Raw genomic sequence first — 25,531 nt, forward strand, 5'->3', positions numbered from 1 at the left:
TGAAATTAATAAAATGTTGCACTATATTTGTTGTAAATTACTGATTTAGAACTGAACAAAAATGGAATTGTTAATAATTCAAAAACTAAACTACAAATGAATGTTAAAGCATGAATATAAGCAGCTAAGATAACGAACTGTTAAAAATTGATGTTAATGTTAAGTGTTAATGTTAAAACTGGTGAATTAACATTTTTGGCATTTTATAAAATATCTGCTACATACATAACATATACTCTTAATATCTACTCCCTTAATTTCTATAAAACTCTCAACACGCTTGTGTTTCCACTCAAAACATCCACTCGCTCGCATATTCCCATTGTAAAGCTAAACAAGAAACAATCAAAAAAACTTCCATCAAACTAAACATTCACTTTGCCTTATGCGAAGTCCATAAGCCAGCGTCATCACGAACAAACAAACATATTTGGAGCAACAAGTGGCTGATAGAGCCGAGACGGAACTACCCAACTTAACTATGTGTATGTGTTATGAGAAAAGCGGCTATTGAGTGCCAATTGTGCTTTTGAACTCAGCTAAGACCATTGCGACGTCAAGGCTGTTGTCGCTGTATTACCGCTGCTATGCCACTGTTAACTTATTAGCAGCCGAAGAAACGAGACGGTGGCGGCCGAAACTTTATGTGAATAATATTTCTGCAAAGCGAACAGCAGCGACCCGACAATCGCACTGTTATTAAGTTCCACTTAAGACGTTCGATCCATTTGAATACAGTCTAAGAAAAGTGCTCGTGTGAACAGCACCGAACGGCGGTGTTGACGGTGTTTTAAGAGACGTTACTTGGTTGGAATAAATTAAAAAAAATTTGTTGGCCAACGCTGGAAAAGTTAGTAGAAAATATTTACTTGCATATGCAGAATTTGATGGATGTTTTATAAAAAAAAAAGAAATAAAAAAATTAGTAGTCGCGTGTTAAAAAACTCAATGGATACTTTTCCGTTAAATGTGCAATAAAAAATTAACAAATAACGGAGAAATGCAGAAACATATAAAACTAAATTATTGTTTCTTATACGGAATATGTGAATTTAGCTGAGACGTGAACTGGCAAAGAACGAAAATATTAACTAATTAAATAAAAATGATTCAAAAAATACCAAATAATCACTATTAAATAAAATAAATAAATTCATTATTTCTTAGTTGGAATGAACATTTTTTAAAAATATTTAAAACTTAAAAAAATCCATAACTAAAATTAACTAAATTTCTTAAAAACATCTAAAAATTAGCTGGTCAAAATGTTTAAATAAATTTGGTTAAATATTACCTATAAAATTTTATTTTTCAAAATACCTGAATCTGGATATTTTTAAATTTAAAATTTTTGAATTAAAATCTTCAAATTTTGAAAACTTTACAAAAAAAATTTGAAATTAAATTGTCTGAGTTCTTTGAGTATTTTCAAAATTAAAACGAAAACTATAAAACTCAGAATATGAAAAAGTTAAAAATATTTATTATTGGCTTCGTATAATTTGTTTTTTAATATTTTTTTCGTATTTTCTTTAAATACCGAGAATTGTAATGGACTATGAATAAGTTCGTGCGGTTTTTTTTCGAAATTTGAAACTTTATTGACGTAAAATGGTTACAAATTTAATATTCAAAATATTGTCCATCGCTTACTACTACTTTTTCCCATCTTTCTGGCAATTCACGGATTCCCTTTGTGAAAAATTCGGTCGGTTTTGCCGCAATCCACGAATCGATCCATTTTTTGACTTCATCGTAATTACGGAAGTGCTGGTCAGCCAGGCCATGTTGCATCGATCGGAAGAGATAGTAATCGGATGGCGCAAGGTCTGGACTATACGGCGGGTGGGGTAGGACATCCCATTTGAGCGTTTCTAAGTATGTTTTGACCACTTGTGCAACATGTGGCCGAGCATTGTCATGTTGCAAAATAACACTGGCACGTTCGCTCAGATAGAGCATGCTCACCATAAACTTCCATCAAGATACGATGACTTTCGGCTGCTTTTTTCTTCATATTAAAATAATGAAGAAGAATTCCCCGCAAAAACACATTATTTGGCACGAAATTCGACATTTTCAAGTGTGGTAAAAATATTGTTGTTTACGCTTCAAATAAAAAACTTATACTGACGTTTGTGCCTTGCGACAGTAGCTCTCCAATGAATGTTTGGAAATGTGGATCGATGGAATAATAATCAAGTTACGCCATCTGTTGTAAAACCGTAACGAACTTATTCATAGTCCTATTATTATTTTAAAGCATTCAGAATGTACTAGAAAACTATTAAAATAAAGAGATAAAAAGCAAGGGCATAAAAAACATAAAAATTTTGGAAACTAAAATTTGTTTGGAAAAAACCGAAAATGCGAAGAAATGCTAAAATGGAAAACAAATTTTAGGAAAAACTTTTGGAAAAACAAAATTAGTTTTTGAAAATAATATGTTTTTTTGGAAAAAACCAAAAATGCGAAAAAATGGTAAAATGGAAAACAAATTTTAGGAAAAACTTTTGAAAAAACCAAATTATTTCTTGAAAATAATTTTTTGTTTTGGAAAATGCCGAAAATGCGAAGAAATGCTAGTGTGAAAAAAAATTTTTTTTGAAAAAAAAGTTAAAAAAAAAATAAAAATAAAAAATTCCAAAAAAATTTTTTTTTGGAAAATGCCAATAATGCGAAAACACGTATTAAATAGTTTTTAATTTTTTCACTTCCCAAAAGCAAACTCGATCAAATTTTCTGTACCGAATTTGAATAGAAATGTTTAATTTTAATAAAATAATGAATATTAATTAATTAAAAATTATTTTCGACTAAATTATCAAAAAGCAAAAAATGATAAATAAAAAAAAAAACAAAAACAAGTTTGAATTGATACAAATTAAGTGAATAAATTTCTATTTTCCCACTTTTCAACAAAAATAACTTTTAATTGACCATCTCTCAGTCCAGCTTAATTCCCAATAGCTCAAATAGCTATTATTTTGTTGTGTTTTATAGTCAACTGTGAATACAATTTTCAATAAAGAAATATATAAACTAGTTTTGTTTTGCATTGAGTTTTAAAATCAAGAAGTTAATAAGATTTGTTTTGAAAAAAATAGGGCAGTAAAGGATTAAAAATATAACGTTATTTGAAAATATTGGAAAATATAAATTTCTCAAATATACATTTGAAAATACAGATATTGATTTTGTTACATAAAAAATTAAATCAATCAATACTTCTCCTAAAATTAAAAGTTAAATCAATCAACTATTTTTCTCTTTCTTCTAAATTAAGAAAAATAAATTAATCAATTCTTCTTCTTCTTCTAAATTAAAACAATTTAAATCAATCAATTCTTCTTCTTCTTCTTCTTCTTCTAAATTCAAAAAACATTAAATCAATTAATTCTTTTTCTCCGTCTTCTAAAGAAAAAAAGATAAATTTACCAATTCTTCTTCTAAATTAAAACAATTTAAATCAATCAATTCTTCTTCTTTTTTTAAAGTGAAAAAATTAAATTAATCGCATCTTCCTCTTCTTCTTCTTCTTCTAAATTAAAAAAATTTAAATCAATCAATTCGTCTTCTAAATACAAAAAATTAATTAATTATTTCTTCTAAATTAAGAAAATGAAATCAATCAATTCGGATCAATATATTTTTCAAATGCATTTGAACAATTTCACACAATTAAAAAAAAAAAATTTTTTTCAAATTAAATTAAATTTTTTCTTAAATTTTTTTTTTTTCAGAAATATGCACATAAATATTTAATTAATACCCAATAACAAAAGAATTAAGGTAATTTTCCTAAATAGTTTAAATAGTGAAACAAAAAATTCGAAATTTTTCGCGCAAACTTATCAAGCGCGCATTCAACTGCAACTTACGCGCGAAAAGAAAGTTTTTTGCTGCATGAATTTGCTGCCGCTTCGTCACCAACAGCTCAACTCGTCTTGCTGCCGCAACGCAGTATTCCTCGTGCCACAGTAATGCAGGCTCGCTGGGCTGCGCTGGCATTTGTTGTTGCTATTTGTTACATTGAGGCAATTTTCACGTTTGTCTGCATTTCATTTTCATTCAGACGCGCAACTAAGCGCGTCAATAACACGAACTGTTGCATGGAAAAATCAACTGCACTTGATTACCAACCGACAACCAAACCAAGCCAACAGCAGCCAACAGCCAGCAACAGCAATAGTGCGCGCAGTCCAAGTTACAATGGAGCCAGTTTGCGACTCCCTGCCCATCTCGACTCCTTCTGCCAGTTTTCCAAACTTCTATTCGCTACTTCCAACTCTCAGTTGGTTAGCTGGCTGCGGTGCGTTACACTTGCCGAGTGTTGTCAACGGCAAAGACCAAAGACTGTTGCAGCAACAATTCGCTGCGCAGATATGCAATCTAAGATTTTCATTTTGATTTTGCGGCCGTTAGCATTCGTTACGATTTTGCGAAAAACAATGAGAGCAAACTGGGTGCAAACGCAAAAAAAAAAAAAATGCAGCAAATTCAATAGCAGCAAAACAACTACAGCCCAGGGTCTGTGAAATCTCGTGCTTGCCGACATTTTTTCCCCCGTTAGATTTTCTTTGTGGTCTATTTTTTTGTATTTCTTATTTTGATCTCCTTTTCATTTGCAGCAGTTGTGTGGCAGCAACAAATTCGCAACAAAAGTGTAAATAAAATCAAAAGTAGAAAAAAAACGCAGTAAATTAAAAAAAGAAAAACTAAAAAATAAAAGGAAAATAAGGCAAAGTGTAAAATTGTGTGTTGTAATCTAATGAAAAACATACAGCGCAAGCAATGAGAGTCAACAAAAATTGCGAGCGGTGAGCTTTTGATATTCGTGAATAAATCACAACACTTTACGTATTTGTGCAACAATAAAGAAATCAGCAACGAAAACAAAAAAAAAGCAAATAAAATTAAAACAAAATATTGCGAAATCCGCATGCCGCTTTGCTTTGGTGGTGAAAATTTGAACTAAGCCAATATCAAAAAACCAAACTAAATTAAATTTTAACGAAAGCAGGCAAATAAGCAACAGAAAGAAAAAACATAAACGAAAAACGAATTAACAAAATTCAGCACAAAAGATAATTGTGTTAGTGTGTATAGTACGAGTGTAAAATACTAAATAAACTAATAATACAACAAAGAAAAAATAATAATACAAAAATTAACACAATCAGCCAACCAAACGACCAATTCGAATTCGCGCTGTCGTTGTATTGCGACATATTTCACTGCTGTGGGGCGTTCACAGCTTGCATTTGATTACTTTTTCGGCAATTACTATTCATTGAGGAAAATTACAAGAAAAATGGGTTTATCGCGTGGATTTGTGATGCCATTGTGGTATTTGGCGTGCGTTTGCTTCATCTTTCAAACAGGTGAGTGGCATTAATCAATTCTTTGAGTGTTTTTTTTTTGTGTTTTGTTTTTGTGCGATTTAGAATGCGAATGTGGCAGTTTTGTTAAATAATACAATACAAAATACAATAAAAGCTGTGTTAATTATAGTACAAAATATACAAAGAGTGTTGGAACACAGAAAAAGCTACTAAAGCAAAAGACTTAAGGCGCGAACTTGCAGGCTGATCCCAAGTAGTAGTTGAGTAATAAAACAAATACATCACAATTAAAAGAAATTAAAGGAATTTCTATTTATTCAATACATGTATGCTTACTTACACATGACTTTAGTAGAATCGTTTTAGGAATTGTAGTAACTCTTGTTTGAAAAAATCGTGGGAAATAATTTCATGTAGATTAAAGATTTTTCACTCACTCGAATTAGGTGAATAGTAAATTTAAAGGCTGTTATGTTTTCAAAAAAATAAAAATAAAACTAAAGTTTGCATATAATTTTGAAACAGAGAAAACAAAAAGTAAAGAAATATGCCTTGCAAGCACATCAGATCGACATTGATAAAGTAGATGACTTTTATTAAGAACTTTGGGAGAATTTCTTGCGTCTCTCACATAAAAATTAGTGTGCGTGAAAGAAAGACATTTTTTTGAAAAAAACATAATTTTCGAGTTATGTTGACATGAAAATTTAGTAGCTTGATAAGTTTGTTGGTGCTTATTGATAAAACTTTCATACCGACGTCGGAATCATTTCTATGATACTTTAACGCTGGGCCAAGAAGGGTAGGACTTGTATAAGCGTTGAGATCCAAAAATTTTCAGCACTTAGAAAGAAAAATCTGAATGAAAAGCTAAAAAGTTAGAGCTGTACCATAATCAATCACTTATTAAGAGAGGATAACGTCGCTTTTTTGATTTCAAAAAGCTGATCCGATATACCAATAACTCATATTTAAGTCAATGAAATCCAAAGGAGTGAATTAAATTGAAGAAAAATGAACAATCGTTGCAATTTTTTTTATACTTTTGGTATTAAAAATAATATTGGCTCCTTCAACTGTTATCTGGAGCATAATTAATTCAATAATAAGGAGTAACAATCCTTTTAATAGCAAAAATTAAAATATTTGTAATATATTTTTTTAAATACATTTTAATAACAGTGATAAAAGTAGCACTGAAAATAGCTGGAAAACTCCACTCTGAGGTCGAAGATTACTTGTTGAGGAACCATTGTTATTAGAACCTCCCGATTACAGGTACACCTTTGCATGAAAAAATTTCATATAAAAAACCACTTATACGCAGTTTGTTGGTTTAGTTAGATTGAACTGGTTGACTTGCAGTCACGTTAAGAGTGAAAGCTAACTTTAGAGTTGGTCCCAGTACTATCACAAGCTGGGTCTGCTGCCTCTAAAATAGTGAAAACCTCAGCTTGGAATACACTGCACTGATTTGGAAGCTTATATGACTTCCTTAGTTCTAACTCTGGGCAGTATATTCCAGCACCTAGTCCACTTGCCGTTTTAGAACCATCCGTATAAAAGTTAAGTGCATTGCGTTTGGAGCTAAATCCCTTACACCATCCTTCTTTTCCGATAGTAATTTTCAAGCCGTATCTTATCTAATCTTAGTCTTCTTGCAGTGGTTCCAAGTTTAAACAAAATATCAGAAAAAAAAATTGACCATTCAGGTCAGTTGTACGCCAAAACCCACACTTCACTACATCCCAAGAGCATGGAGCAGATTTCTAGTTCCAAAAGTTCTTCTTCCTCTTTCTTAGCATGTCAGTCCTGGGAGCACCACTGCTTCCGCATTTCCTTACATTCCATGTTGAAAGTCTGTCTGTTATTGGGCTTTAACTCACGTGTTGGTCTGCATCGTTGGGTTCGATTATCAATCCGAGGCGGTTGTTGCGCTTTCGCGAGAATTAGTTTCGGGTAAAAGGTTGTCGGCCACGAGACACTAGTGCGTCTCCGGACGGTGTTTACCTTGCTTTATTTGTTCTCATACTCTCCGCTGGTATTTTCAATGCAATGATGGCCTATCCAGTCTCGAGTGAAAGGTTAACAGAACCACCAACGTGAAGGAAACGCAAGGAGATTGATAGTGAGAGGATCAGCTAGGGACATTTCGTGGAATCAGTTATCAAGTTGTACATCACTACCCCTTCGTTGTGCCTTAAGTAGTTTTAGAAGTTGTCACCAGGTATTTGCTTTCATCTCGTCAAGGTTAAGTAAAGTGGCTGTTTTGCGACGCACCTAGGCCAAATATATGCCCTTTTGATGGGTTATTTCTCCACATTTTCTCTGCTTAAGAATGGTAAGGTTATGGCGCCTATGCATCGTCGTCAGAGCCTCATTGGTTAGGAGAAAAGGGCGTTCATCGTGAACGTAAGGATGACAATTGGGAGGTATAGGCTATGTCACCTGCCCCCTTTGCTCACTTAAGTTGTAGTGCGTTTTCACTAGACTTACATGCTGCCTAGAAAATAAGCAGGGCCAGGCTTTTTTAATAAAATTACCGAATATTTTATAAAAAATTTTTTTTTGTTTAATATTTTTAAGTTTATTTTTATATGCAAGGTAGGCATGGTTGGTAACCAATTTTGTATATATTCAACAGCAACCTGTCTTAGGTGAAGTGCGACAAGCAACCAAGTTCCATTTAGATATCTAAATTTTCACTCAAGTTATCGTATGTACGGATTGGCAGTTGCTCAAACAAATATAAATAAATCGATTTTCGGGTCATTCTGAATATTTTGCTATACATTTGCCTTCACGTGTTTCCATTCCCACAAGTGAAAAAGTGCGTTCAGTTATCAAACCACCAAAGCAGAGCAAAAATTAGAATAAAATTGCTAGCAAAATAGGCATCTAGTAATTGCCTTACAAGCTCTACAGCTTCACGCACGCTGCGTATTTCTATCATAAAGCCGACAGATCGTCCAATAACAATATTTTAGCATAAACGCTAAGCCACCTAGTTTGTGTGCATAAAACTCTAGCATAGGAAAAATGACGGATAAAAAGCGCTGCAATTTGCAATTATTTCGTAATAAAATTCATTTGGCATTTTTACTGCAAGCGAGTGATTAGCAGAGTCAAAGATAGCGACAGAGTTCGCTGCAGGCTTGCATGCCCCAACCCATTGCCCCAATGAGCCGGCAAGGCAAGCGAGTTAAATAATCAAAATACCTACAGGTTTTTTTCTTCTTTTTTTTTGCCAGTTAATTTGTAATGGTAGAGGACTATCACAGTCTTGTTGGCTCAGTGGGCAGGTGAGACGAGGAGTAATGTGGAATTCCACTACGTACAACAACTTACAACAACTTTTATCGTAACGAAATTGTATACCTACGAGTTTATTTGGATGCCGCCGCCACGAATGCCTGCAAAATGTGTGTTACTGTGTTAACATATGTAAGGGGGGTGGGGGGAAATACAAATACAAAAACAACTGAAAAGTAAAACTAACTGCACTAGTGTTTGTTTATAATATAAAAGAACTCATGGCGGGGAGGCGGTACAACTAAATTGAATGAAAAAAACCCACCACTCTGAATGCATCTGTCGGCATAGGTCTGCTTGAACTGCTGAGTTTATGCTTAGTTGTTCAAAAGCACAAACACTCAACAACACAGCCACAGTTGGCACTCAGCTGACAATCAACAAATGGCTTGACCTACAGCAGCAGCAATTGGACAGCAGACTAACAACAAACAAACAAACAAACAACGAACAGGCAGTCAGAGATGCAGAGTGAGCGGTAAACGGCAAGGGACACACAGCCAGCAAAAGTTGGCACGCCAGAGCCATTGTGGCCAAGTCTGAAAGCAAAAGTGTGTTAATGTCGTTGGAGGTTACCGTTGTTGCTGTTATTATGCTTTCCGTTGCGTGTGCTTTTCTCATTTTTGTTGTTCTATTATGATTTGCTTCTTCAACGGCAGAATTAAACGGTCAAGTGCTACAGGTTTTTATACATCCATTTCGTTTATTTGTAGCGCGCCAAGTATTGTTGTAGGAAAACAATGAAATAAAAGAAAACACAGTTTTACAAATTGCTTACAAAAAAGGCGAAAAAGTCGTATACAATGAAAATAAAATTAAAAAAAAACCTTATACAAATAAATTAAATTTAAATTGCTTAAATCAAGCGTTCATCGTTGTGCTCAAAGTCAGCGGTAGGCAAATTAATAGCTTGGCTTATGGTTGCAACTAAAATGCCTATTGCGAATAAAACAGCAACAAAAATAAAAAAAAATAATATGATAAAAACAAAGAAAATTAATAAAAACAAAGGAGATTAATGAAAACATTGTCTTAAGCACGCGACTCAATGTAATACCTGCTCTTGGCCATTATTTCCATTGGATGTGTCTTTGGTTATTGTTTCTTTGGAAAAAAACACCTCTTTTATTGCGTGATGTTCATGATTTATTTTTGTTTTCAAATTATAATCATAGGTTGTTTCTAATACTCCAATGAGCCTACTACCTGTGTGGTAGTTAGTTTTATTTTGAAGATTATCTCATCGTTTTCGTTTTTTCTCTGTAGCTGAAGTTGCGTTGATTTGCTGAGTGCTAAAAGGAGTTTACTGTTTAGTAGAGAGTAAAATTGCTGACAAAATTTACAATTACAAAAGTTGAAGATGAGAAGTCACTAGATATATATAAATTTGGGCACGGAGATGAACAGACAATGGGGAATGGGCGCAGATATATGGCTAAGGAACTGTTCTTTCCTATTATGATAGAGAAGGAAGCTAATTTAGGAGCGCTAAAACTACATAATATTTCTAACCAAATGATGAGAAATCTCACAGCCGTGGAGGGAATGCCTATATAGAGGTATAACTTCGAAAAACATCTGGAAGATTTATGTGATCAGCAGTTCCATATAATAATATTTAGACTCATGGAAGAATGATGCATATACTACTCTGAATACCCTGAGAGCAATGAACACCGTTTTCTAGGCTAAGTAACAGGACATGAGGGTTATGATGGCGACTACAGCAACAAAAATTAGGTGGTACATTAAACATTTTATTGCCCAGAACCCTTTCGAAAGGTCTAAGTTCTTTGCAAAGTCCATAGAAAGGTATTTATTTAGCAGCGACTGAGAAAACACTGCGTTCATACGACGCTATATGGATAGTTCAGAAAAGAAGCAGGGAAACTAGTTTAGCTTGCCTTCTAGTGGATGAAATGTGAACTAAGATACTATACGCTACATGGTAAACTTCGTTGTTATTTCGACAAATTAAGATTGGCAGAAACAGACGCCTGCCATTTTTGCGAGCTGAACTGTTAAACTATACAATATCTCCTATGCGATTGTGTAGCTGTAGCTCTCGCAAGACGGAGACTCCCACACCTAAGTGGTGCCCATTGGTGATTAAGACTCGACATTTCGGCGTCTTCTTCCAAGCTTCGCTCTATAAATTTTGCGAACAGAAAATGTCAGCTTAGTTTGCCATTCTCAGCCGCCAAACCATAGTTTTCGACATCGATAGTTCTCGTGCAGCGAAAACCCAAAAAAGAAACGATATCATGGTTTTTCTTAAGTTCGTTAGTATGGCCGAGCAAAATTCGTTCTAGCTTATCTGCATAGAAGGGAAACGAAGCACGAACATAACTCCGCGGAATATTAAAATTTATTTTTGCCAAAATAATCGGCAGTCTGAAACTCTTTGGATAATGCAGAAAGTGAAAGTTAAAGATAATTTTGAACTTCTTTTGCATTTTCAAATTGAGCAGGGCTAAACGTGGAATATATGAAGGCATACGATCCGAGAAATCCCCCGAATGCATGTCAAATCTGAAAATTTTGAAAATTTGGAATTTTTTGAAAATTTGTTTTTCTATAAACGTAGAAACCTACAGCTTTAAGTCACCTCCAAACGGCAGATGGTTTTTTTATGACTCTCTTTTTCATAGCAGACATACAATCAGACCATTACCTGCCGAAGGGTGACTGCTATTAGAAAATACTTTTTCATTTATTTGTGAATTTTCCATTTACCTGTGCACCGCTCAATGACATCTCGCACCAACCCATTCGGCTAAAGGGGCCTAAAAAAATTAATTTTTAAACATTAAAAATTTGCTAGATTAGAGAAGAGTTTAAGTTTAAAATATATAAAAATTTAAATATTTAAAATATATAAAAAATATAAAAAAAAATAAAAAATTAAAAAAAGAAAATATATTGTATAAAAATTTTGTAGAAACAAGAAAATTTGCTACAAAAAAAAAAAACATAGTTTGAGTCATGACTATTTTTATTTGCAAAGACATGAAAAGGATGATAAACAAACTTTGTAGAGACACCCATGGGTGGCAAAATCTGCGTAGATTTGTCTGAGTTATCCAAGATTTTTTTAAACTTATCTTAAAAATAATTGTAAATAAGTAATAAATACCATAATTTACTGATAAATATTTTTAAATGAAAATACTTATTTTAAAATGCAAAATATGTAAAAATTAAAATATATAAAAATATTATCAACAGAAAAAAACAAAAAGTTTTTAGTCGTAAATGATTTTATTCGCTAAGAAATGAAAAGGGTGATAAAGTATTTATAAAAAGTACCGGTGATAAGTGCATAAGAGTCGTGATCCGTATCGATGTGTCTGAGATATCCTAGTTTTCCTTAAGCTTATTTTCCAAAAAGTTAAAAATAATTCCATAAAAAATGCCTATTTTTGACTTCGTTAATAAAAGCTTTAAATATTTTTATACAGGCATTTTCAGCTTGAACTCTTCTATTAACTTTAATTTCTTCTCCCTGAAACTCTAAAACTTCTTCTTTAAAACTCTTCTTAACCTTTAACTTCTTCTTTAAAAAAGAAAAACTCGTCTTCTATGAAACTTTTCTATCATCTGAGGAGATTTTACGAAGGAAACCTTTTTAAAATCAATTTTTTTTTTCAACGAAAACAACGATTTTACGATATTTTCAAATCGGTCGAGCTCAAACGTTAGTTCAATATTTTTCCGAAATATTTTGGCGGAAGTCTTAAAACATTATATAATATATTTAATAATCCCCGTGGAAAAGGCGCTACTTTTTTTTGTGAGCCACCCGACTGTGTAGGCAGTCTTTAAAGCCTTAAATAGATTTACGATTAATTCAAAAGTATTTATAGAGTGTAATAATGCACTCAACAAACTGGCGACTGTCAATTATGTTTCCCTGATTTGGGTGCCAGGGCATGAGGAACGCAAAGGAAGGGCCATTTATTGGACCAACCCCATTTTTCGGCTTTAACAAAAACAACCTTGAACAGGAAACCAAAAAATGGACCCAAATAAAAACCAAGACACACTGGAATGGCACAAACGGTCTTAATCACTCCAAAAAGTTCCTGAACTTAAATACCAACAGAGTAAACTCTGCTCGAATGCTAGACAAAAAGGACCTCAGATTACTCTGTGGAGCACTTACAGGTCACATTGCCTGCAATAAATATTTCTTTACAATAGGACTATCCAGCACTAGTTTATGCAGATTTTGCTGTGATGAAGAGGAGTCCATGGAACACTTAATCCACAATTGTAAAGCATTAGGTCACAGGAGACAGAATCCTGGGCTCGTGCCTACTAGATGATGAAGACTTACAATTGCTCCGTCCTAAGGAGCTGATTCGATTTTTTGCAATACTAAATAATTAAAATTAAGCACTTAGGGGCACACAATGGATCAATCTTGTTGCAGTGCATAAAGACCTTAACCTAAGCCATACAACCAGTACCAATGCGATTAGGGATTTCTTAACGTATATAACAATGCACTTTCATAGCTTTGCACGCTTGCGACTAGGATGCAGTCAGCGAGAATACGAACCTCTACTCGAGCAAAGTCTTTGCTATTATAGGAAAGTGCGAAGAATTTATTCTTTATTGTTATTCATATTTTCATATTCAAATAAAAATTCAAAATCAATTCAGAGAAATTTATAGATCACTATGCACTTGTTTGATTGTGTATCGAGTCTTTTATTTATCATTCAACATTAGTGGACATCTACTATTGTATATTGAGAGCCCTAGCTGAGTTGTAAGAGCACCATTTCGATATTTTCGGTATGATGCCGTACACCTAAACATATGTAAATATTAAACATCTTTATATAAAAAATATTTTAGCTTGTTGTGTATTCAAATTCAATTCAGCTTGAGAAAAAAACTGCTTTCAACAAATATGCATATGCACATAACGGATTTATTGTATGACTTTGCATACGCGGCTTAACATTTTCCCATTCAGCGCCGTCGTGCTGATTTTATTTATTATGTGCTCGAGTGGATGGCATATGACTTTGTGCTTTCAACGCTTCTTCTCTGCACACTTTAGCATTAATTATGCATAAATTCATGTTGCTGCTTGAACTATATTCTCACACATCGACTTCCCACTATTGTTGTTCCACCTCTTTCATGCGGCTATCAACTGCAGTTGCATTGCCTTACTTTGCCTGTGAAGTGAAAACTATTTTCAAACATATATAACAATTTGAAGTGATTACAGCGCTTGTTGTAGCCTGAAGTACCCATAAAATTTGGAATTCATCTCTTTAGGTTTTTCTCTTTTTACAGCTGGTGTATTTTGTGTGCTGTTATTGTGGCGTTGGTGGCGTGTAGCGGTTTTGATGGCTATTGCGGCGGTGTAAATGTTTGAAGTCGTTGCACTCCATAGCAATACCGTTAATTAATCGTTAGAAATTAAAGTGCACACAAAAGGCAAAATGCAAGGCAGCAAACGCATACGCATACACACGCAAATTGGAGAATATATGAGCCTGTGGCATTTTTATGTTTATTCATTTGATAAAATGGAGTACAAATTGCCGTGAATCGAATGAGATTTTCAAATAAATGAATTGTGGCTGCAAAATTGAGGTACTGAATAGCCACTTTACCGGCATTTAAGCGTTGCGCTGCATTGCACTGGAAGCTGGCTGTATGCGGTTGCAATGCACTCGGCGTGGCCGGATAAGCATGTGCGGATAAGCGTATGGCGTATGTTTGTTTGTTTTAGAGACAAAAAAACGAAGAAAAAAATCTATAGCTGCGTGTGAGTGCATTCATCTCATAAATACCATTGCTGCCACACAAACTGCAAATAAAAGTCCGCATTTGATTTTGTTTCGTCTTAAACATTTCTACTCTCATTGAAAAATTTAATTTTATTTCGCTTTAAAACGCAACGCATAGCTATATTTAGCCGGTTTTGTATTATAATAAAGACTTGGCATAGCTTCAGCAACTCTTTTGTTGGGGGGCCAACAAATTATATTCGCAAAATGTTGTTATTTGCATATTTTTAGTTGATTAAAAGGCAATAAGCTCATTAAATATATGTGACGAAAGATCCAGTGAATAGCTGCAAGAGGTGAATAATGTGAAAAAGAGAAAAAAAAAAATTAGCAATTAAAAAAATTAGAAATTAAAAAAATAAAAAATTAAAAAAATTTAAAAAAAAATTAAAAATATGCAAACACGAAAAAATTTCAAAAATATAAATTCGTATAAAAATCGCTCATAAAGTGCTTTCCAATTACAATTGTCAATATTTGAGAGGAATGTCAATATTATTTATTGTACTTGTGTCCATTGAGTTAAGAAATATGGGTTTGACGCCCGCCGGAAAGTAAAAGTGCTAATGCATTGACACTATCGTAATTCGTTTTTGTTGTTGCTACTGGCGTCACTTTCGGCAGTTAAAAATGAGTAACAAAAAAAATACACAATTATTTATTATGTCATATGAATGCGCTGCTCTACAGCTGCTAGCAGCGCTTCTTTTGTTTAATGCTAACGCCAATAGCTACTGTCAATTTTCTTTATCGTGAAACAATGGACTAAAGCAACGAACTTGCAGCACTGCAACAACATTCCTTCAGGTAGTAATTTGATAATTATAATTTTTTTGTATTAAAAAATGCCACCTTCATCAGAAAACGCAACCAAGTGATTTAGAGAAATAAAGAAGGCGATGTGTGATAGCTGCTCACAAAATAGCTGACAGATTAGTGAGGGTAGTGAGAGTAATTTTGTATTTAAAAGGACACAAAATTTTGTGTGAGAATAAATGGGTAAAAGTTGAATTTCTCTCCTTTTGACTTTAGTGTTATATTCAGCCAATATTAGTTAGTATTCTGTCTACCAAGAAACAAAAAAAAAAGAGGTTGTCTGTAAAGTCGGTTTACTGACGATAGTTTAACGTGACAACGTCATAAGAAAATATTGATGGAATGGTTGCAATTTTCAAAACAAAATTTTAATTTTATTTGTTTGATAGATATTTTGTATGGATATAGAGACGAAACATTTATCAAATTCATGAAATATATCTTCAATTTCGATTGTGCATCAGACGTTAATAAGTCAACAACACTAAGAGGCACCATCATCGATTTGCCTTTTTCAAGACACTTTACACTCGAAACACTCCCTTTCATTTCCTACTTTTTCTATCATCGTCCTATTCTCAACAGAGAAATGGTTCATTACCATGCACACAGCAAGAAGGCTTATGCAAATACAAGTATGTGAATTTATATACAAATGCGTATATACATACATATACATACATATATATGCTCACTCAAGTAGGACATAGCCAGATGTCAACCGCTGCCGAACGCGGGGGCCGATTGTGCTCTTTGTCGTTCGTTCCGCGCTCTCGCTTGCAGTTCAAGCACATTAGCTTACATTTGCTTGCATACGGAATAGATTCGTATATTTGATATGTCCATTTGATTTGTATGCATCTTTACATATAGATTTGTTCTTTTTTAAAATTGCGCGAAATTGTATATGTATATGCATGTTTATATATGTACATATATTAGTATACAACATATCTTATAAGGTATGTGGTAAATATTACAATACCATACATTTTTTCCTTCATATATAATAAAAAAATTAATAATAATAACATTAAAACAACAGGTATTATTAACAAACTTGGTTTTATTTTAAATTCTTCAAGTAAATCAAATTAATAATAATCAATAAGAAGGCATATGCAAATACAAATACGTGAATTTATATATGTACATATGCGCATATACATACATATATACGCTCACTTAAGTAGGAGAGAGCAAGATATCGAACGTTGCCGTTCGTTTGCTTTGTTCGTTCCGCGCTTTCGCATGCAATTCATTCAAGGTAATGACAAATGAGCAAGGTAACGACAAATGAGCAAGGTAACACTAATGAGCAAGGTAACGACACATTTTTTCGTGCGTGCAGCCGGCTAAGTCGAATTATAAGACGTTATCACGTCAAAAAATCTTCCTGGCTGACGTAGCAATTAAATTCGTTCATTCGACATTCCAAAAGTTCGCAACTACTCTGGCTGATCACTAAGTGAAAAAATTTGAAGCAACAACTCTGTTTACTTTCATATATAGGATCAAATTGGTGTAAGCATTTAAGATACATCAGATATTAATTGATTGAGAGTCATAGATTGCAAATGCGCTGAAAATCATTTGGACTACATTTTTACCCTGACATCATCTTTTAAGAAGGTTTAGTAGTATCCAAATGAGAAATTGGTGACGCATTTTTTTTATTCCTTGATAAATTAAACATTTCGATGGCATCTTCAATACGTATAGGCCAACGATAATCCAGCTGTGAGTCATAAGCTACCAATGCCCACCAAAATTGCAACCAAGTCTAATGCTATAGCAGTCATAGGCTCTTACCTAGGCAAAAAAATTTAAATTATTAGGATTAGGTTTAAAAATTAATGAACTATAAATTCAAAAATAAAAATAAATGAATTCACAAAAATAAATGGTCATGATACTTCATGAGTTCTCTACATTTTTAATTGTGCACTCGAAGTTAATTCAATGGTGAGTGCTAGCGGAAAATTATTCCCTGCTTTTTGATTTCTACATCAGTAATTGTTATTAAAATCGCCCAAGAGCTAAGAGATATCGGCATACGATGCGTGAATCTATGAGTTGATTGGCCCAAACTTTGAAAGCCCGAATAATTTCAAGAAATGGGGCGGCCAGTGGCCTCCTAAATCATATTAAGTTAGTTCTTTGGACTACGTTTTCGTTTTTTTTTTTTTCAAATGTAAATAAAATAATCTGAAGTCAATTCTTTGGGCTACTCATTTAAGTAGGTAACTACAATCAATAGACTGTGCTAATGAACTAACAGCTTTTGATGACTAAGAGTATAAAATTGGTACGGAACTCAGTGAAGTGAGTCAAGTGACAGAAGAAGTTTGTACGACAAAAAATATTAGACAAAAAATATTAGATATTTTTGTGTTTTATTTGATTAAAAAAGGAATCTATACTACAGCTAAGTCAATTGGTGTATATCTACCATATATACAGACTCCTTGGTTTTTTAAAACTGAAGATACAGTCCATGGTGGAAACATTAGGTGAATTACGCACTCCTTTTTGTCGTTCCAAATCTTGTCCAGCAATACTGAAAGCCCAAAGTTATTAGTACGAACTTTTCGTCCACGAATCATCTCAAAACATGGGCATCTCAGTTGATCACCTAAATCATGAGAAATGAATTCTTACTTGTTTCTTGGAGTTAAGTGCAATTAGTCAATTGATGAGTTGAACAAGTGGGGTGTAATGCTAGTAGATTGTCTTTAAAAGATCCAAACTGGATTTTTAAATGTTTTTAGTAATTTTCTTAAAAAAAATTTCTATATCAAATCCGAGTGAACTTGAGCATACCATAGCTTAGGGCTCAATTGCTTCTTATGAACGCAGCCAATATTTTCAATCATAATATATTTGACAATCGAATGAGCTAAATCTAGAAGAGGGTCTGCTTTTTAGCTCATTCGATTGTCAAAAATATTATGATTGAAAGTATTGCCTGCGTTCATAAGAAGCATTTGAGCCCTAAGCTAGTACTCAATTAAAGCTTTTTATAATTTTATATAATTATAATATAAACGCTTGAGTCGCCTTTACACTGATTTAAGGTTTAGACTGTTTAAAAGTAAATAAAAATAAATAATTGGTACGCTCACTTCTGTTAGGTATTTTAACGAGCTCCTCCTTCTATTTGTGGTTTTCCTATATGGCTTATAAAATTTTCTCCGACTGCAGTAAAAATAATTCCCCCAAGCATCATCAGCTACTCAGTTTATTTACAAAAAAATGTGAAAAATATTTCAGTAACATATTTCAATCAATTTCCAATATTAATGAAAGATCTTTATATTTGTGAATAGGTCGGCTTGTGCCGAATACTTCACTTACTAAAATTCCTTTTGATTTTTGATTTGAATTAATTTTTTTGGATGGGCAAATACAGCGGCTGACGTAGCAGAATGGTTGGTGCGTAACCACTTTTCAGTAGTGTCCGGGTTTAAAACCTCGGGCACGAAATACCAATTGATAGACAATGAACAACATTCGAGTGTATTTCTGCCAAGAAAAAAGCTCCTCAATAAAACTATCTACCGTTCGAAGGTCACTCCATTTGTGAAAAACTTCAAGACATCGTAACTACTGATAAGAGGAGAAGTTCGGTCATATAACCAAAAAGGGTATAAGCCCCAAATATATACAGTGTACTCTCACCTAAAGGATACCTCTCTTAAGGGGATATCTCCCTTAGGCAGACACTTTTTTCAGTACATACCACAAATCTTAAAGAATTTTTTTTTTAATTTTTTCCCCTTCAGCGTGCGACCCTCCCATGATACGTAAAACCTCGTATAACATATAATATTATTAACTATTTTTCACTTTTCTCACTTTACTTTAACCGGACACGTTCCATAAGCGGATAAGTTTTTCAGTACCTTAAGTGTCTGCTTAAGAGAGCGCACTCTGTATATATAGGTATGTATAAATATGCTAACATATATTTGAAGAACATAGCAAATATTCTGGTTTTTTTAATTTGCTTATTTTATCTGAATAAAGATACATATCTGTCAAAAAGTATAAAATAGTAGACCATTTTAGCATTAGAAGTGATCTTCACACTGGATGAACCTCTTAGGTGAGGTAAGATTACGGCTGTGGTCGCTTTTCATAAAGGGTTTGAAGGGCTCACTTTGACGAAAATGTCAGAAACAGCATCAAAGGTGCCGTCACACCAGTGGTATGTGGGCCATGCTCCCACTAACCCTATAACATTCCTCCCTTCTCGGCTGATTTCACCCTGGTACTGCTAAAAACCGTGTTTTTGCCTTTTAGACACACCAGGTACCTGCGTCCAAGTTCCTCTCTTAATTGCGCATTGGGGTTATACGCCATCGATAGCATCCATTGGTTTATCACCAATGGAACATCGAAAAATTGCAATATTGTTACTCGATATCGACTTGTCGTCTGTTTAGGTTGAGGTCTTGAGGCTTTACCTCACGCGTTCATGCTTTTCGTTTCTTCATGAATACAGTCATCCCCGCAGGAGATCTGTTTCCAAATGGCTTCTTTGGGCGGCGCATCTAGGCATCCTTCGGTATTCTATATCGGTTGCAATCGATTTGCTTCCGCTTTGCGCTCCCATTCTAAGTTTCGCAGTTTTATTAATATCCTTGCTGCAAATTGTTTTACTGCTTCCCATTTCTCTTTCGAGTTCAGCATTTGCATTACAAGGTTTTCTGGTGTGAGGACGACGCCGAGGACTTTTGCGAGCACGAAGCGCTCTCCATGAAATTTTGCGCAGTGAAAAGTCACGTATTCTGCACCCTCATCTTCGCTGTGGCACTCTGGGCAGGTCGAACTATCTGCTAGATTAAAACGATGGAGGTACGCAAGAAAGCCACCATGTTCGCTGAGGATTTAAGTTAGATAGTAATCCGTTTCACCGTGCTTTCTGCTTATGCATTCATCTAGTTTGAGGATCAACTTATACGTCCATCGTCCTTTAAAGGAGTGATCCCATCTATTTTGCAATTTTGCTTTCGTAAGTTCGCGCTCGGTTATTTTACCTTCGGATGTTGGTTTGTGCCCACGTGAGTGATACAGTCGCTTAAGTTCTTCTGCTCCTATATGTAAATACCTGAAGGCTCTGAAGAATTGAGTTAGGTATGTCGTTATGTTCTACTGGCAAAGCTATGTATGTGCATGTATATAATTGATGCATACATCTGTTTAAGGTACTTAAAGGAGCATCTCCTTCAATTAGTTTATTTTGGCTTTTAAGGCAGAAATTCACACGAAAGTTTATCATTGCCTGCCGAGACGCAATGCTGTTGAAAAAAAACGTTTTTCTATAATTTGATTTTTCCTGTTCGAACCCGAAATCATCGAATGTTAGTCACTTGTAAGACTACTCTACTCTGACAAACGCTAGAAAAAGTATCATTCATTCATCGGGTCATTCAAAGTGGCGCCTAGATGTCGGTAGTGCATAATTTCTAGACGATATCTTTCCCATGTTTAGGTGCGTATTTAGAAAGACCCTTTCTTCACCTGAAGTAGCTGTCTAGATGTTAGTAGGTCTTGGTATGTTATGTCTTTTCAAACATCTGCATCTTATAAATTTTCCATCGAAATTTCAGATGTCGGACAAATTTTCACCTACAAATTAGCTTTAAACTTATGAAAGAGCTAACTAAGTTTCAATGTTAGTTACGAAATATCAATAAACCCAAATAGCCAATGCAAGATATTGCACATTTATATAAATACTCGTATGACATTTCGTGCCTTATAAAAAAATTTTAAAAATGTTTATGAATTTTTTTTTTTTAATTTCTTCTTAACCGGTTTAAACTGCTGGTTAGCCGCGTATTTATCACACTCCGTTCATTTCTTTATTCCACTTTATGACTTTTTTGCTTGTTTATTTGCTGCGTTGCCATTTCATTTAAAAAGCAGCGCCCGGCTTAATAATTTATTCTTAAAACAAAAACAATGAAGCGCACTTCAATATAAATAAACGAAATGAAACATAAAAAATAAACAAATTATTAAAAACAATCCATAAAAGCGAGTTCTTATGTTAGTTGCTTTTTTGCGTAGTCGCTTCAGTGCTTTCGGTCGCGAGTGGACGCCGACTTTGCATTGACAATTGCCAAGCGATCATTGATGTTTTGCCAAAAGTTTGACAACTTCTTTGCTGCCTTTGAGCTTGCAGTGATTTTCGTTGTTTTTGTGTTTTTTTGGCACAAAAATAATAAAAATAAGCGAAGTTTGAACTTTTGACTGTTGCTATTCAGTTGCTTCTTTGTAGAACATCAAATTTTGTTTCTATAGAAAACAAAAAGCCACAAAGCAGCAAAGTTTTTAGCCATTCAAAAACAATTAAAACTGAGGAAGACTTTTACAAATTTAATGCTTAAAGAATTAAAAAAATTAAATTTAGTTAGAATTAGTGCGGTGTGTTAATGAGCGTTGCTACTAGCAAGACATTTGCCGCATCACTACTTTTAATTAAGATATTTTGATTGCCTTTCAGTTTTGCAGCAGAAACAAGCTTGTGATACATGCGAACACACTTGTATATACATACATATCCAAATTTGCATAATTTATTGCATATGCGCGTGTATGTTTATACTCTGTTAAGACTTTGAAGGAAGCGCAATTTTTGTCGTTTGACTAATGTCATATTTTCTGTTTGACAAGTGAAGGCAATTACGTCATTTAAGCTGTGTTGTGCTTTAATGCCTTTTATACCACTTAGTGACCATTTCTAACTAAAATTATTGCATAAGAATGAGATTAAAATTTGACTTATGTATGCACAGGGTCTTTGCAGTTCGAGTTTCGTTTAGAAATGCAAACTAAATACGAATTTGTAAAGCATTGATATTTGGGGTTTAAGTTCCTTCCTAATCTAATACATTTGTTCCGGTGGCATCTCAAGGGGCCTCTAGCTGGTCTAGGTGCGTCGAAGGACAGCCACTTCACCTAACTTTAGCTAACCTACCTCGATATCGCACTCTGTTGACGGCTGGGGCATGTCTAAGAAAGAAATGACTCCACCAGACTGCAATTCACAGCGGAAAGTAACACGAGATGAATTTAAAAGTTTCTCAAAATATTGCCGTGGGTTTTTCCAAGTTTACCCAAATAAGATATTTTGATTCGTGTCCATAGATGAAAATAAGCTTCGTCTGCGAATATGATTTTTTCAGCCAAAACATCCATAGTGAATTCTATTATTGTATTTGTATATGAATCTGTAGCAAACGTAACTCATTTTAGGAGAAAATGATGTGTAGTCAAAATTATTTCATTTTATTGGGTATGGGCATAAGTTTCCGTCCTTTCTTAGCCAAGGTTACCAGTTATTTAAGCAATTAAATAAAAAATGATATTATGTGAAGTATGTGCCATTTGAAGCTACAACTTTACTCCATAATTTAGGCAGCATACGGATTCCTCTGACGAAAAAGTCGAGTTCTTTTGACTATCATTTTGATCCATTTTCCATCGCAAGAAGTGAATCGCTTTCCAATAAGAGCTGACTGCATTGATTGATAAAGGTGGTAATCAGAAGGTGGAATATCTGGGGAATACGGCGGTTCAATTCAGCCCCTCTAAATATTTGGCGGCTGCCGTAGACGAATGGGTTGGTGCGTGACTACCATTCGGAATTCACAGAGAGAACGTCGGTTCGAATCTCGGTGAAAACCCCAAAATTAAGAAAAACATTTTTCTAATAGCGGTCAGCCCTTGGCAGGCAATAGCAAACCTCCGAGTGTATTTCTGCCATGAAAAAGCTCCTCATAAAAATATCTGCCATTCGGAATCGGCTTGAAACTGTAGGTCCCTCCATTTGTGGAACAACATCAAAACGCACACCACAAATAGGAGGAGGAGCTCAGCCAAACACCCAAAACAGGGTGTGTGCGCCAATTATATATACCTATATATAAATATATCTGGACCGATTTAGCAACGTGTGGCCTGACGTTGTCATGCAGCAAAATCAGATTGTCATATCTAGCGTCCCATTCCGCCCGCTTTTCTTTGAGAGATCGATTCAAACGCATTGTCTGCAGTCGGTAACTATCGCCAGTGATGGTTTCAGATGGTCTAAGGAATTCGTAATTGATGACACCCTTCTGATCCCACGAGATGCACAACATAACCTTTGAAGCATGAATATTTTTTTCGCTGAAAAGCATCAAAAGCATCTCACACGTCACCAAACGTCTGTCGAAATTCCTCTCCTTCAATTGATGTGACACCCAGTTGACCGCTTTCTAGACCATTCCCATCGCGTGCAAACGTTAACCGTCGGTTGATCTTTCAACATCCAACTCTTTAGATACCATCAAGGATCAAGGTTCGAGGTGCGTCTTCATCCAATAATTGTTGTAGTAGAGTATCTTTTAATTTTTTACAACATGTTTGAGCTGCACTTTTCTTTAAAAGTTAGACCTTTTTGACATATACACCTTCAAATTACCAGTATATTACTAGAGCGAATACAAAAATACAATCAGCAACGACTCCACTTTACCGGCGCGGAAACTTATTCCCATACCCTGTAGTAGTAAAGGCTTTTCATGTGAAAACTAACTCATTTTAGTTGTTGATTTTCTGCTTAAAATCTGTTAAAGGCCACATCATCAGACTGTAATGGGTCTCAAAAGACTGCTAAAGAAGAAACTTATTATTGCAACTCCCTTTAAGTTAGAGGTTCAAAGAATTAATGCATTCAAGTATTGCGCACATTTTTCCAAATAATCACCCAGGTGAGTAATTTTTCTCACATATTTGTTTCGAACATTTTTACTAACCCGATTTGTTAATATAACTTGTGTTGCAAGCGAATTTTTCTAAACCATTCAAATTGTTTGCAGCCCAAATAACTTTCGTAGAAATCAAACAGCTTATCTGAAGTGAATGACTTTGGTTTTTTTTATTGTTTCCGCAACTCCAAATTATTCATCTGCATTAAATTACGTTTGGTTGAAATCTTATGATTCGGTGAAGTAATTTAAGCAATTTATATAATTTTAATTGGTGGTTTTGGTTTGTGTACTCTTCACATTTTTTACCACCAAGCGATTCACTGATTTTAATTGCAGAATTTGAAGCAGGTTTTTTAGGGTATTTAGAGAGCTAAGGATATGGTTTCAAGTAGCTTTTTAACTTTGGTAGCATATTTTTGATTTTTTGTAGATTAAATCAAACGTATTTATTTGCGGTTAAATTTTCATGAGTTTTAGTAAAAAATGTGCCGGTACTTTTTTATCGAAGCCATTAACATTTCAATGATAAATTTTTTGACAACCACAAGTTTCGATAATTAATTTTTAATAGTTTTTTATCGTTTTATTTTATTGTTATTATTCGTTTCAACTCAGGTTTTTTAATCTTCAAATAATCCAAATACCACAGTAATTTATTGAAATTCCACCATACTTTGGTGCAAAAAGAAGATTTCAAAGTTCATACAAAAATCAAATTGACGTACAAAATTGGTTTATTTGCTTAAAATTAAAAAAATACAAAATCCACATTTTATTATATTGAATAGCTTCGAAAATATTCTTGTAATTACCGAAATTTCGGAATTGAAAATTATAGTCCCGAAAAATTTTGGGAATTTTTCGGAATATTTCAAAATGTAGCATTCGAACCATTAGAGCACTGTAACAGTTTTGGATCTTAAAATTTGAATAAATATCGGGATTTCGGGACCAAGAGTTACAGTTCTGAGTTTTCGGGATTTTTCGGAATGTAGCATTCGAACCATTAGACCATTGTCATAGTTTTAGATCTCAAAATATTCAATCCAAAACTGCTACTGGGATTTCATGATTCAAAATTACAGTCCCGAATTTTCGGAATTTTTCGGAGTATTTCGGAATGTAGCATTCAAACCATTAGAGCACTGTGATAGCTTTGGACCTTAAAATATTTAATAAATACCTGGATTTCGGGACCAAGAGGTTAAGTCCTGAGTCTTCGGGATTTTGCGGAATGTAGCATTCGATGCACTAGAGCACTGTGCTAGTTTTCGATCTTTAAATATTCTATCCAAAACTACTATTGGGTTTTCGGGATTAAAAATTACATGCCCGAATTTAAGGAATTTTTCGGAATATAACATTCGATCCATTAGAGCATTGTGCTAGTTTTAGATCTTAAAATATTCAATCCTAAACTGCTATTGGGATTTCAGGATTGGGATTGGATTACAAAGCTATCCAATAAACAAACAAG

General features: G+C 34.1%; 1 long non-coding RNA gene across 1 annotated transcript in view; it reads left to right on the forward strand.

Annotated features, from left to right (window-relative positions):
* The first annotated feature begins 709 nt into the window (after positions 1 to 709).
* The window catches only part of LOC128862770 (uncharacterized), a 49,298-nt gene continuing 24,476 nt past the window's right edge, over positions 710 to 25,531 (forward strand). Inside the window, exons 1-2 of the long non-coding RNA XR_008454546.1 lie at positions 710 to 850; positions 4,632 to 5,384. This is a non-coding gene — a long non-coding RNA (uncharacterized LOC128862770). The remainder of the gene's footprint in view (positions 851 to 4,631; positions 5,385 to 25,531) is intronic.

The sequence above is a fragment of the Anastrepha ludens genome, chromosome 5 (assembly GCF_028408465.1).
Source record: "Anastrepha ludens isolate Willacy chromosome 5, idAnaLude1.1, whole genome shotgun sequence".
In the NCBI taxonomy this organism is placed as follows: domain Eukaryota; kingdom Metazoa; phylum Arthropoda; class Insecta; order Diptera; family Tephritidae; genus Anastrepha; species Anastrepha ludens.